The following is a 15,993-nucleotide window of genomic DNA, read 5'->3' as shown; positions in this document are numbered from 1 at the left end:
GAAATTTCTCCGTCTATGAACAAATGACAGAAATATGGATTAGTTTACCTTATTCGAAATGAAATTCCCTACAAAATGCACGTTATTAACTTTCTATAGCATGAAAAAAGTTTTTTACAAAAATTGACAGTACCGGCCCTTGCAATTTTATTTGGACAGATTTATGGAAATTTCTCCGTCTATGAACAAATGACAGAAATATGGATTAGTTTACCTTATTCGAAATCAAATTCTCTACAAAATGCAAATTATGAATTTTCAATAGCATGAAAAAATTATTTTTCAAAAATTCACATTACCGGCCCTTGCAAATTAATTTAGACAGATTTATGGAAATTTCTCCGTCTATGAACAAATGACAGAAATATGGATTAGTATACCTTATTAGAAATGAAATTCTCTACAAAATGCACATTATGAATTTCGAATATCTTGAAAAAAGTTTTTTTTCAAAAATTGACAGTACTGGTCCTGAGGATTTTGAAACATGAAAATTTGGACAGATTTATGGAAATTTCTCCGTCTATGAACAAATGACAGAAATATGGATTAGTATACCTTATTAGAAATGAAATTCTCTACAAAATGCACATTATTAATTTTCGATAGCATGAAAAAAGTTTTTTTCAAAAATTGGCAGTACCGCCCGAGAGAAATATGGATTATTTTACCTTATTGGAAATGGAATTCCCTACAGAATGCACGTTATTAACTTTTGATAGAATGAAAAAAGTTTTTTTCAAAAATTCACATTACCGGCCCTTGCAATTTTATTTGGACAGATTTATGGAAATTTCTCCGTCTATGAACAAATGACAGAAATATGGATTAGTTTACCTTATTGGAAATGAAATTCCCTACAGAATGCACGTTATTAACTTTTGATAGAATGAAAAAAGTTTTTTTCAAAAATTCACATTACCGGCCCTTGCAATTTCATTTGGACAGATTTATGGAAATTTCTCCGTCTATGAACAAATGACAGAAATATGGATTAGTATACCTTATTCGAAATCAAATTCCCTACAGAATGCACGTTATCAACTTCTGATAGAATGAAAAAAGTTTTTTTCAAAAATTCACATTACCGGCCCTTGCAATTTTATTTGGACAGATTTATGGAAATTTCTCCGTCTATGAACAAATGACAGAAATATGGATTAGTTTACCTTATTCGAAATCAAATTCTCTACAAAATAGACATTATGAATTTCCAATAGCATGAAAAAAGTTTTTTTCAAAAATTGACAGTACTGGTCCTGAGGATTTTGAAACATGAAAATTTGGACAGATTTATGGAAATTTCTCCGTCTATGAACAAATGACAGAAATATGGATTAGTTTACCTTATTCGAAATGAAATTCCCTACAGATTGCACGTTATTAACTTTTGATAGAATGAAAAAAGTTTTTTTCAAAAATTCACATTACCGGCCCTTGCAATTTTATTTGGACAGATTTATGGAAATTTCCCCGTCTATGAACAAATGACAGAAATATGGATTATTTTTTACCTTATTCGATATGAAATTCTGTACAAAATGCACATTATTAATTTCTAACAGCATGAAAAAAGTTTTTTTCAAAAATTGACAGTACCGGCCCTTGCAATTTTATTTGGACAGATTTACGGAAATTTCCCCGTCTATGAACAAATGACAGAAATATGGATTATTTTACCTTATTCGATATGAAATTCTGTACAAATGCACATTATTAATTTCTAACAGCATGAAAAAAGTTTTTTTCAAAAATTGACAGTACCGGCCCTTGCAATTTTATTTGGACAGATTTACGGAAATTTCTCCGTCTATGAACAAATGACAGAAATATGGATTAGTATACCTTATTAGAAATGAAATTCTCTACAAAATGCACATTATTAATTTTCGATAGCATGAAAAAAGTTTTTTTCAAAAATTGACAGTACCGCCCGAGAGAAATATGGATTATTTTACCTTATTGGAAATGAAATTCCCTACAGAATGCACGTTATTAACTTTTGATAGGATGAAAAAAGTTTTTTTCAAAAATTCACATTACCGGGCCTTGCAATTTTATTTGGACAGATTTATGCAAATTTCTCCGTCTATGAACAAATGACAGAAATATGGATTAGTTTACCTTATTCGAAATCAAATTCTCTACAAAATGCACATTATGAATTTCCAATAGCATGAAAAAAGTTTTTTTCAAAAATTGACAGTACTGGTCCTGAGGATTTTGAAACATGAAAATTTGGACAGATTTATGGAAATTTCTCCGTCTATGAACAAATGACAGAAATATGGATTAGTTTACCTTATTCAAAATGGAATTCCCTACAGAATGCACGTTATTAACTTTTGATAGAATGAAAAAAGTTTTTTTCAAAAATTCACATTACCGGCCCTTGCAATTTTATTTGGACAGATTTATGGAAATTTCTCCGTCTATGAACAAATGAGAGAAATATGGATTATTTTACCTTATTGGAAATGAAATTCCCTACAAAATGCACGTTATTAACTTTCGATAGCATGAAAAAAGTTTTTTACAAAAATTCACAGTACCTGCCTGCCCCTTGCAATTTTATTTCGACACATTTATGGAAATATTTCCGTCTATGAACAAATGAGAGAAATATGGATTATATGGAAATTACCTTATTCGATATGAAATTCTCTACAAAATGCACATTATTAATTTCTAATAGCATGAAAAAAGTTTTTTTCAAAAATTCACAGTACCCGCCCTGAGGATTTTGAAACATTAAAATTTGGGGAGATTTATGGAAATTTCTCCTTCTATGAACAAATGGCAGAAATATGGATTAGTATACCTTATTAGAAATGAAATTCTCTACAAAATGCACGTTATTAACTTTCGATAGCATGAAAAAAGTTTTTTTCAAAAATTGACAGTACCGGTCCTTGCAATTTAATTTGGACAGATTTATGGAAATTTCTCCGTCTATGAACAAATGACAGAAATATGGATTAGTTTACCTTATTCGAAATGAAATTCTCTACAAAATGCACATTATTAATTTTCGATAGCATGAAAAAAGTTTTTTTCAAAAATTCACATTACCCGCCCTTGCAATTTTATTTGGACAGATTTATGGAAATTTCTCCGTCTATGAACAAATGACAGAAATATGGATTAGTTTACCTTATTCGAAATCAAATTCTCTACAAAATAGACATTATGAATTTCCAATAGCATGAAAAAAGTTTTTTTCAAAAATTGACAGTACTGGTCCTGAGGATTTTGAAACATGAAAATTTGGACAGATTTATGGAAATTTCTCCGTCTATGAACAAATGACAGAAATATGGATTAGTTTACCTTATTCGAAATGAAATTCCCTACAGATTGCATGTTATTAACTTTTGATAGAATGAAAAAAGTTTTTTTCAAAAATTCACATTACCGGCCCTTGCAATTTTATTTGGACAGATTTATGGAAATTTCCCCGTCTATGAACAAATGACAGAAATATGGATTATTTTACCTTATTCGATATGAAATTCTCTACAAAATGCACATTATTAATTTCTAATAGCATGAAAAAAGTTTTTTTCAAAAATTGACAGTACCGGCCCTTGCAATTTTATTTGGACAGATTTACGGAAATTTCTCCGTCTATGAACAAATGACAGAAATATGGATTAGTATACCTTATTAGAAATGAAATTCTCTACAAAATGCACATTATTAATTTTCGATAGCATGAAAAAAGTTTTTTTCAAAAATTGACAGTACCGCCCGAGAGAAATATGGATTATTTTACCTTATTGGAAATGAAATTCCCTGCAGAATGCACGTTATTAACTTTTGATAGGATGAAAAAAGTTTTTTACAAAAATTCACATTACCGGCCCTTGTAATTTCATTTGGACAGATTTATGGAAATTTCTCCGTCTATGAACAAATGACAGAAATATGGATTAGTATACCTTATTCGAAATCAAATTCCCTACAGAATGCACGTTATTAACTTCTGATAGAATGAAAAAAGTTTTTTTCAAAAATTCACATTACCGGCCCTTGCAATTTTATTTGGACAGATTTATGGAAATTTCTCCGTCTATGAACAAATGACAGAAATATGGATTAGTTTACCTTATTCCAAATGAAATTCTCTACAAAATAGACATTATGAATTTCCAATAGCATGAAAAAAGTTTTTTTCAAAAATTGACAGTACTGGTCCTGAGGATTTTGAAACATGAAAATTTGGACAGATTTATGGAAATTTCTCCGTCTATGAACAAATGACAGAAATATGGATTAGTTTACCTTATTCGAAATGAAATTCCCTACAGATTGCACGTTATTAACTTTTGATAGAATGAAAAAAGTTTTTTTCAAAAATTCACATTACCGGCCCTTGCAATTTTATTTGGACAGATTTATGGAAATTTCCCCGTCTATGAACAAATGACAGAAATATGGATTATTTTACCTTATTCGATATGAAATTCTGTACAAAATGCACATTATTAATTTCTAATAGCATGAAAAAAGTTTTTTTCAAAAATTGACAGTACCGCCCGAGAGAAATATGGATTATTTTACCTTATTGGAAATGAAATTCCCTACAGAATGCACGTTATTAACTTTTGATAGGATGAAAAAAGTTTTTTTCAAAAATTCACATTACCGGGCCTTGCAATTTTATTTGGACAGATTTATGCAAATTTCTCCGTCTATGAACAAATGACAGAAATATGGATTAGTTTACCTTATTCGAAATGAAATTCCCTACAAAATACACGTTATTAACTTTCGATAGCATGAAAAAAGTTTTTTACAAAAATTGACAGTACCGGCCCTTGCAATTTTATTTGGACAGATTTATGGAAATTTCTCCGTCTATGAACAAATGACAGAAATATGGATTAGTTTACCTTATTCGAAATCAAATTCTCTACAAAATGCACAATATGAATTTTCAATAGCATGAAAAAATTATTTTTCAAAAATTCACATTACCGGCCCTTGCAAATTAATTTAGACAGATTTATGGAAATTTCTCCGTCTATGAACAAATGACAGAAATATGGATTAGTATACCTTATTAGAAATGAAATTCTCTACAAAATGCACATTATTAATTTTCGATAGCATGAAAAAAGTTTTTTTCAAAAATTGACAGTACCGCCCGAGAGAAATATGGATTAGTTTACCTTATTGGAAATGAAATTCCCTACAGAATGCACGTTATTAACTTTTGATAGAATGAAAAAAGTTTTTTACAAAAATTCACATTACCGGCCCTTGCAATTTCATTTGGACAGATTTATGGAAATTTCTCCGTCTATGAACAAATGACAGAAATATGGATTAGTATACCTTATTCGAAATCAAATTCCCTACAGAATGCACGTTATTAACTTCTGATAGAATGAAAAAAGTTTTTTTCAAAAATTCACATTACCGGCCCTTGCAATTTTATTTGGACAGATTTATGGAAATTTCTCCGTCTATGAACAAATGACAGAAATATGGATTAGTTTACCTTATTCCAAATGAAATTCCCTACAAAATGCACGTTATTAACTTTCGATAGCATGAAAAAAGTTTTTTACAAAAATTCACAGTACCTGCCTGCCCCTTGCAATTTTATTTCGACACATTTATGGAAATTTCTCCGTCTATGAACAAATGAGAGAAATATGGATTATATGGAAATTACCTTATTCGATATGAAATTCTCTACAAAATGCACATTATTAATTTCTAATAGCATGAAAAAAGTTTTTTTCAAAAATTGACAGTACCGGCCCTTGCAATTCTATTTGGACAGATTTACGGAAATTTCTCCGTCTATGAACAAATGACAGAAATATGGATTAGTATACCTTATTCGAAATCAAATTCTCTACAAAATGCACATTATGAATTTCCAATAGCATGAAAAAAGTTTTTTTCAAAAATTGACAGTACTGGTCCTGAGGATTTTGAAACATGAAAATTTGGACAGATTTATGGAAATTTATTTCTCCTTCTATGAACAAATGAGAGAAATATGGATTATTTTACCTTATTGGAAATTCATTTAGACAGATTTATGGAAATTTCTCCGTCTATGAACAAATGACAGAAATATGGATTAGTTTACCTTATTCGAAATGAAATTCTCTACAAAATGCACATTATTAATTTTCGATAGCATGAAAAAAGTTTTTTTCAAAAATTGACAGTACCGGCCCTTGCAATTTTATTTGGACAGATTTATGGAAATTTCTCCGTCTATAAACAAATGACAGAAATATGGATTAGTTTACCTTATTGGAAATGAAATTCCCTACAGAATGCACGTTATTAACTTTTGATAGAATGAAAAAAGTTTTTTTTCAAAAATTCACATTACCGGCCCTTGCAATTTCATTTGGACAGATTTATGGAAATTTCTCCGTCTATGAACAAATGACAGAAATATGGATTATTTTACCTTATTGGAAATGAAATTCCCTACAAAATGCACGTTATTAACTTTCGATAGCATGAAAAAAGTTTTTTACAAAAATTCACAGTACCTGCCTGCCCCTTGCAATTTTATTTCGACACATTTATGGAAATATTTCCGTCTATGAACAAATGAGAGAAATATGGATTATATGGAAATTACCTTATTCGATATGAAATTCTCTACAAAATGCACATTATTAATTTCTAATAGCATGAAAAAAGTTTTTTTCAAAAATTGACAGTACCGGCCCTTGCAATTTTATTTGGACAGATTTACGGAAATTTCTCCGTCTATGAACAAATGACAGAAATATGGATTAGTATACCTTATTCGAAATCAAATTCTCTACAAAATGCACATTATGAATTTCGAATATCTTGAAAAAAGTTTTTTTTCAAAAATTGACAGTACTGGTCCTGAGGATTTTGAAACATGAAAATTTGGACAGATTTATGGAAATTTCTCCGTCTATGAACAAATGACAGAAATATGGATTAGTTTACCTTATTCAAAATGGAATTCCCTACAGAATGCACGTTATTAACTTTTGATAGAATGAAAAAAGTTTTTTTCAAAAATTCACATTACCGGCCCTTGCAATTTTATTTGGACAGATTTATGGAAATTTCTCCGTCTATGAACAAATGACAGAAATATGGATTAGTTTACCTTATTCGAAATCAAATTCTCTACAAAATGCAAATTATGAATTTTCAATAGCATGAAAAAATTATTTTTCAAAAATTCACATTACCGGCCCTTGCAAATTAATTTAGACAGATTTATGGAAATTTCTCCGTCTATGAACAAATGACAGAAATATGGATTAGTATACCTTATTAGAAATGAAATTCTCTACAAAATGCACATTATGAATTTCGAATATCTTGAAAAAAGTTTTTTTTCAAAAATTGACAGTACTGGTCCTGAGGATTTTGAAACATGAAAATTTGGACAGATTTATGGAAATTTCTCCGTCTATGAACAAATGACAGAAATATGGATTAGTATACCTTATTAGAAATGAAATTCTCTACAAAATGCACATTATTAATTTTCGATAGCATGAAAAAAGTTTTTTTCAAAAATTGGCAGTACCGCCCGAGAGAAATATGGATTATTTTACCTTATTGGAAATGGAATTCCCTACAGAATGCACGTTATTAACTTTTGATAGAATGAAAAAAGTTTTTTTCAAAAATTCACATTACCGGCCCTTGCAATTTTATTTGGACAGATTTATGGAAATTTCTCCGTCTATGAACAAATGACAGAAATATGGATTAGTTTACCTTATTGGAAATGAAATTCCCTACAGAATGCACGTTATTAACTTTTGATAGAATGAAAAAAGTTTTTTTCAAAAATTCACATTACCGGCCCTTGCAATTTCATTTGGACAGATTTATGGAAATTTCTCCGTCTATGAACAAATGACAGAAATATGGATTAGTATACCTTATTCGAAATCAAATTCCCTACAGAATGCACGTTATTAACTTCTGATAGAATGAAAAAAGTTTTTTTCAAAAATTCACATTACCGGCCCTTGCAATTTTATTTGGACAGATTTATGGAAATTTCCCCGTCTATGAACAAATCACAGAAATATGGATTATTTTACCTTATTCGATATGAAATTCTGTACAAAATGCACATTATTAATTTCTAACAGCATGAAAAAAGTTTTTTTCAAAAATTGACAGTACCGGCCCTTGCAATTTTATTTGGACAGATTTACGGAAATTTCCCCGTCTATGAACAAATGACAGAAATATGGATTATTTTACCTTATTCGATATGAAATTCTGTACAAAATGCACATTATTAATTTCTAACAGCATGAAAAAAGTTTTTTTCAAAAATTGACAGTACCGGCCCTTGCAATTTTATTTGGACAGATTTACGGAAATTTCTCCGTCTATGAACAAATGACAGAAATATGGATTAGTATACCTTATTAGAAATGAAATTCTCTACAAAATGCACATTATTAATTTTCGATAGCATGAAAAAAGTTTTTTTCAAAAATTGACAGTACCGCCCGAGAGAAATATGGATTATTTTACCTTATTGGAAATGAAATTCCCTACAGAATGCACGTTATTAACTTTTGATAGGATGAAAAAAGTTTTTTTCAAAAATTCACATTACCGGGCCTTGCAATTTTATTTGGACAGATTTATGCAAATTTCTCCGTCTATGAACAAATGACAGAAATATGGATTAGTTTACCTTATTCGAAATGAAATTCCCTACAAAATACACGTTATTAACTTTCGATAGCATGAAAAAAGTTTTTTACAAAAATTGACAGTACCGGCCCTTGCAATTTTATTTGGACAGATTTATGGAAATTTCTCCGTCTATGAACAAATGACAGAAATATGGATTAGTTTACCTTATTCGAAATCAAATTCTCTACAAAATGCACAATATGAATTTTCAATAGCATGAAAAAATTATTTTTCAAAAATTCACATTACCGGCCCTTGCAAATTAATTTAGACAGATTTACGGAAATTTCTCCGTCTATGAACAAATGACAGAAATATGGATTAGTTTACCTTATTCGAAATGAAATTCCCTACAAAATGCATGTTATTAACTTTCGATAGCATGAAAAAAGTTTTTTACAAAAATTCACAGTACCTGCCTGCCCCTTGCAATTTTATTTCGACACATTTATGGAAATTTCTCCGTCTATGAACAAATGAGAGAAATATGGATTATATGGAAATTACCTTATTCGATATGAAATTCTCTACAAAATGCACATTATTAATTTCTAATAGCATGAAAAAAGTTTTTTTCAAAAATTGACAGTACCGGCCCTTGCAATTTTATTTGGACAGATTTACGGAAATTTCTCCGTCTATGAACAAATGACAGAAATATGGATTAGTATACCTTATTCGAAATCAAATTCTCTACAAAATGCACATTATGAATTTCCAATAGCATGAAAAAAGTTTTTTTGAAAAATTCACAGTACCCGCCCTGAGGATTTTGAAACATTAAAATTTGGGCAGATTTATGGAAATTTCTCCTTCTATGAACAAATGACAGAAATATGGATTAGTATACCTTATTAGAAATGAAATTCTCTACAAAATGCACGTTATTAACTTTCGATAGCATGAAAAAAGTTTTTTTCAAAAATTGACAGTACCGGTCCTTGCAATTTAATTTGGACAGATTTATGGAAATTTCTCCGTCTATGAACAAATGACAGAAATATGGATTAGTTTACCTTATTCGAAATGAAATTCCCTACAGAATGCACGTTATTAACTTTTGATAGAATGAAAAAAGTTTTTTTCAAAAATTCACATTACCCGCCCTTGCAATTTTATTTGGACAGATTTATGGAAATTTCTCCGTCTATGAACAAATGACAGAAATATGGATTAGTTTACCTTATTCGAAATCAAATTCTCTACAAAATAGACATTATGAATTTCCAATAGCATGAAAAAAGTTTTTTTCAAAAATTGACAGTACTGGTCCTGAGGATTTTGAAACATGAAAATTTGGACAGATTTATGGAAATTTCTCCGTCTATGAACAAATGACAGAAATATGGATTAGTTTACCTTATTCGAAATGAAATTCCCTACAGATTGCATGTTATTAACTTTTGATAGAATGAAAAAAGTTTTTTTCAAAAATTCACATTACCGGCCCTTGCAATTTTATTTGGACAGATTTATGGAAATTTCCCCGTCTATGAACAAATGACAGAAATATGGATTATTTTACCTTATTCGATATGAAATTCTCTACAAAATGCACATTATTAATTTCTAATAGCATGAAAAAAGTTTTTTTCAAAAATTGACAGTACCGGCCCTTGCAATTTTATTTGGACAGATTTACGGAAATTTCTCCGTCTATGAACAAATGACAGAAATATGGATTAGTATACCTTATTAGAAATGAAATTCTCTACAAAATGCACATTATTAATTTTCGATAGCATGAAAAAAGTTTTTTTCAAAAATTGACAGTACCGCCCGAGAGAAATATGGATTATTTTACCTTATTGGAAATGAAATTCCCTGCAGAATGCACGTTATTAACTTTTGATAGGATGAAAAAAGTTTTTTACAAAAATTCACATTACCGGCCCTTGTAATTTCATTTGGACAGATTTATGGAAATTTCTCCGTCTATGAACAAATGACAGAAATATGGATTAGTATACCTTATTCGAAATCAAATTCCCTACAGAATGCACGTTATTAACTTCTGATAGAATGAAAAAAGTTTTTTTCAAAAATTCACATTACCGGCCCTTGCAATTTTATTTGGACAGATTTATGGAAATTTCTCCGTCTATGAACAAATGACAGAAATATGGATTAGTTTACCTTATTCCAAATGAAATTCTCTACAAAATAGACATTATGAATTTCCAATAGCATGAAAAAAGTTTTTTTCAAAAATTGACAGTACTGGTCCTGAGGATTTTGAAACATGAAAATTTGGACAGATTTATGGAAATTTCTCCGTCTATGAACAAATGACAGAAATATGGATTAGTTTACCTTATTCGATATGAAATTCTGTACAAAATGCACATTATTAATTTCTAATAGCATGAAAAAAGTTTTTTTCAAAAATTGACAGTACCGCCCGAGAGAAATATGGATTATTTTACCTTATTGGAAATGAAATTCCCTACAGAATGCACGTTATTAACTTTTGATAGGATGAAAAAAGTTTTTTTCAAAAATTCACATTACCGGGCCTTGCAATTTTATTTGGACAGATTTATGCAAATTTCTCCGTCTATGAACAAATGACAGAAATATGGATTAGTTTACCTTATTCGAAATCAAATTCTCTACAAAATGCACAATATGAATTTTCAATAGCATGAAAAAATTATTTTTCAAAAATTCACATTACCGGCCCTTGCAAATTAATTTAGACAGATTTATGGAAATTTCTCCGTCTATGAACAAATGACAGAAATATGGATTAGTATACCTTATTAGAAATGAAATTCTCTACAAAATGCACATTATTAATTTTCGATAGCATGAAAAAAGTTTTTTTCAAAAATTGACAGTACCGCCCGAGAGAAATATGGATTAGTTTACCTTATTGGAAATGAAATTCCCTACAGAATGCACGTTATTAACTTTTGATAGAATGAAAAAAGTTTTTTACAAAAATTCACATTACCGGCCCTTGCAATTTCATTTGGACAGATTTATGGAAATTTCTCCGTCTATGAACAAATGACAGAAATATGGATTAGTATACCTTATTCGCAATCAAATTCCCTACAGAATGCACGTTATTAACTTCTGATAGAATGAAAAAAGTTTTTTTCAAAAATTCACATTACCGGCCCTTGCAATTTTATTTGGACAGATTTATGGAAATTTCTCCGTCTATGAACAAATGACAGAAATATGGATTAGTTTACCTTATTCCAAATGAAATTCCCTACAAAATGCACGTTATTAACTTTCGATAGCATGAAAAAAGTTTTTTACAAAAATTCACAGTACCTGCCTGCCCCTTGCAATTTTATTTCGACACATTTATGGAAATTTCTCCGTCTATGAACAAATGACAGAAATATGGATTATATGGAAATTACCTTATTCGATATGAAATTCTCTACAAAATGCACATTATTAATTTCTAATAGCATGAAAAAAGTTTTTTTCAAAAATTGACAGTACCGGCCCTTGCAATTTTATTTGGACAGATTTAAGGAAATTTCTCCGTCTATGAACAAATGACAGAAATATGGATTAGTATACCTTATTCGAAATCAAATTCTCTACAAAATGCACATTATGAATTTCCAATAGCATGAAAAAAGTTTTTTTCAAAAATTGACAGTACTGGTCCTGAGGATTTTGAAACATGAAAATTTGGACAGATTTATGGAAATTTCTCCGTCTATGAACAAATGACAGAAATATGGATTAGTTTACCTTATTCAAAATGGAATTCCCTACAGAATGCACGTTATTAACTTTTGATAGAATGAAAAAAGTTTTTTTCAAAAATTCACATTACCGGCCCTTGCAATTTTATTTGGACAGATTTATGGAAATTTCTCCGTCTATGAACAAATGAGAGAAATATGGATTATTTTACCTTATTGGAAATGAAATTCCCTACAAAATGCACGTTATTAACTTTCGATAGCATGAAAAAAGTTTTTTACAAAAATTCACAATACCTGCCTGCCCCTTGCAATTTTATTTCGACACATTTATGGAAATATTTCCGTCTATGAACAAATGAGAGAAATATGGATTATATGGAAATTACCTTATTCGATATGAAATTCTCTACAAAATGCACATTATTAATTTCTAATAGCATGAAAAAAGTTTTTTTCAAAAATTGACAGTACCGGCCCTTGCAATTTTATTTGGACAGATTTACGGAAATTTCTCCGTCTATGAACAAATGACAGAAATATGGATTAGTATACCTTATTCGAAATCAAATTCTCTACAAAATGCACATTATGAATTTCGAATATCTTGAAAAAAGTTTTTTTTCAAAAATTGACAGTACTGGTCCTGAGGATTTTGAAACATGAAAATTTGGACAGATTTATGGAAATTTCTCCGTCTATGAACAAATGACAGAAATATGGATTAGTTTACCTTATTCAAAATGGAATTCCCTACAGAATGCACGTTATTAACTTTTGATAGAATGAAAAAAGTTTTTTTCAAAAATTCACATTACCGGCCCTTGCAATTTTATTTGGACAGATTTATGGAAATTTCTCCGTCTATGAACAAATGACAGAAATATGGATTAGTTTACCTTATTCGAAATCAAATTCTCTACAAAATGCAAATTATGAATTTTCAATAGCATGAAAAAATTATTTTTCAAAAATTCACATTACCGGCCCTTGCAAATTAATTTAGACAGATTTATGGAAATTTCTCCGTCTATGAACAAATGACAGAAATATGGATTAGTATACCTTATTCGAAATCAAATTCCCTACAGAATGCACGTTATTAACTTCTGATAGAATGAAAAAAGTTTTTTTCAAAAATTCACATTACCGGCCCTTGCAATTTTATTTGGACAGATTTATGGAAATTTCCCCGTCTATGAACAAATGACAGAAATATGGATTATTTTACCTTATTCGATATGAAATTCTGTACAAAATGCACATTATTAATTTCTAACAGCATGAAAAAAGTTTTTTTCAAAAATTGACAGTACCGGCCCTTGCAATTTTATTTGGACAGATTTACGGAAATTTCCCCGTCTATGAACAAATGACAGAAATATGGATTATTTTACCTTATTCGATATGAAATTCTGTACAAAATGCACATTATTAATTTCTAACAGCATGAAAAAAGTTTTTTTCAAAAATTGACAGTACCGGCCCTTGCAATTTTATTTGGACAGATTTACGGAAATTTCTCCGTCTATGAACAAATGACAGAAATATGGATTAGTATACCTTATTAGAAATGAAATTCTCTACAAAATGCACATTATGAATTTCGAATATCTTGAAAAAAGTTTTTTTTCAAAAATTGACAGTACTGGTCCTGAGGATTTTGAAACATGAAAATTTGGACAGATTTATGGAAATTTCTCCGTCTATGAACAAATGACAGAAATATGGATTAGTATACCTTATTAGAAATGAAATTCTCTACAAAATGCACATTATTAATTTTCGATAGCATGAAAAAAGTTTTTTTCAAAAATTGGCAGTACCGCCCGAGAGAAATATGGATTATTTTACCTTATTGGAAATGAAATTCCCTACAGAATGCACGTTATTAACTTTTGATAGAATGAAAAAAGTTTTTTTCAAAAATTCACATTACCGGCCCTTGCAATTTTATTTGGACAGATTTATGGAAATTTCTCCGTCTATGAACAAATGACAGAAATATGGATTAGTTTACCTTATTCAAAATGGAATTCCCTACAGAATGCACGTTATTAACTTTTGATAGAATGAAAAAAGTTTTTTTCAAAAATTCACATTACCGGCCCTTGCAATTTTATTTGGACAGATTTATGGAAATTTCTCCGTCTATGAACAAATGACAGAAATATGGATTAGTTTACCTTATTGGAAATGAAATTCCCTACAGAATGCACGTTATTAACTTTTGATAGAATGAAAAAAGTTTTTTTCAAAAATTCACATTACCGGCCCTTGCAATTTCATTTGGACAGATTTATGGAAATTTCTCCGTCTATGAACAAATGACAGAAATATGGATTAGTATACCTTATTCGAAATCAAATTCCCTACAGAATGCACGTTATTAACTTCTGATAGAATGAAAAAAGTTTTTTTCAAAAATTCACATTACCGGCCCTTGCAATTTTATTTGGACAGATTTATGGAAATTTCCCCGTCTATGAACAAATGACAGAAATATGGATTATTTTACCTTATTCGATATGAAATTCTGTACAAAATGCACATTATTAATTTCTAACAGCATGAAAAAAGTTTTTTTCAAAAATTGACAGTACCGGCCCTTGCAATTTTATTTGGACAGATTTACGGAAATTTCCCCGTCTATGAACAAATGACAGAAATATGGATTATTTTACCTTATTCGATATGAAATTCTGTACAAAATGCACATTATTAATTTCTAACAGCATGAAAAAAGTTTTTTTCAAAAATTGACAGTACCGGCCCTTGCAATTTTATTTGGACAGATTTACGGAAATTTCTCCGTCTATGAACAAATGACAGAAATATGGATTAGTATACCTTATTAGAAATGAAATTCTCTACAAAATGCACATTATTAATTTTCGATAGCATGAAAAAAGTTTTTTTCAAAAATTCACAGTACCGCCCGAGAGAAATATGGATTATTTTACCTTATTGGAAATGAAATTCCCTACAGAATGCACGTTATTAACTTTTGATAGGATGAAAAAAGTTTTTTTCAAAAATTCACATTACCGGGCCTTGCAATTTTATTTGGACAGATTTATGCAAATTTCTCCGTCTATGAACAAATGACAGAAATATGGATTAGTTTACCTTATTCGAAATGAAATTCCCTACAAAATACACGTTATTAACTTTCGATAGCATGAAAAAAGTTTTTTACAAAAATTGACAGTACCGGCCCTTGCAATTTTATTTGGACAGATTTATGGAAATTTCTCCGTCTATGAACAAATGACAGAAATATGGATTAGTTTACCTTATTCGAAATCAAATTCTCTACAAAATGCACAATATGAATTTTCAATAGCATGAAAAAATTATTTTTCAAAAATTCACATTACCGGCCCTTGCAAATTAATTTAGACAGATTTATGGAAATTTCTCCGTCTATGAACAAATGACAGAAATATGGATTAGTATACCTTATTAGAAATGAAATTCTCTACAAAATGCACATTATTAATTTTCGATAGCATGAAAAAAGTTTTTTTCAAAAATTGACAGTACCGCCCGAGAGAAATATGGATTAGTTTACCTTATTGGAAATGAAATTCCCTACAGAATGCACGTTATTAACTTT

Source organism: Pholcus phalangioides, unplaced genomic scaffold, assembly GCF_987345545.1.
Source record: "Pholcus phalangioides strain wild (caught in Gottingen) unplaced genomic scaffold, Ppha-v1.0 ptg000020l_1, whole genome shotgun sequence".
Taxonomy (NCBI): domain Eukaryota; kingdom Metazoa; phylum Arthropoda; class Arachnida; order Araneae; family Pholcidae; genus Pholcus; species Pholcus phalangioides.
The sequence above is the reverse complement of the archived record's forward strand: the minus strand, read 5'-3'. Positions refer to the sequence as shown.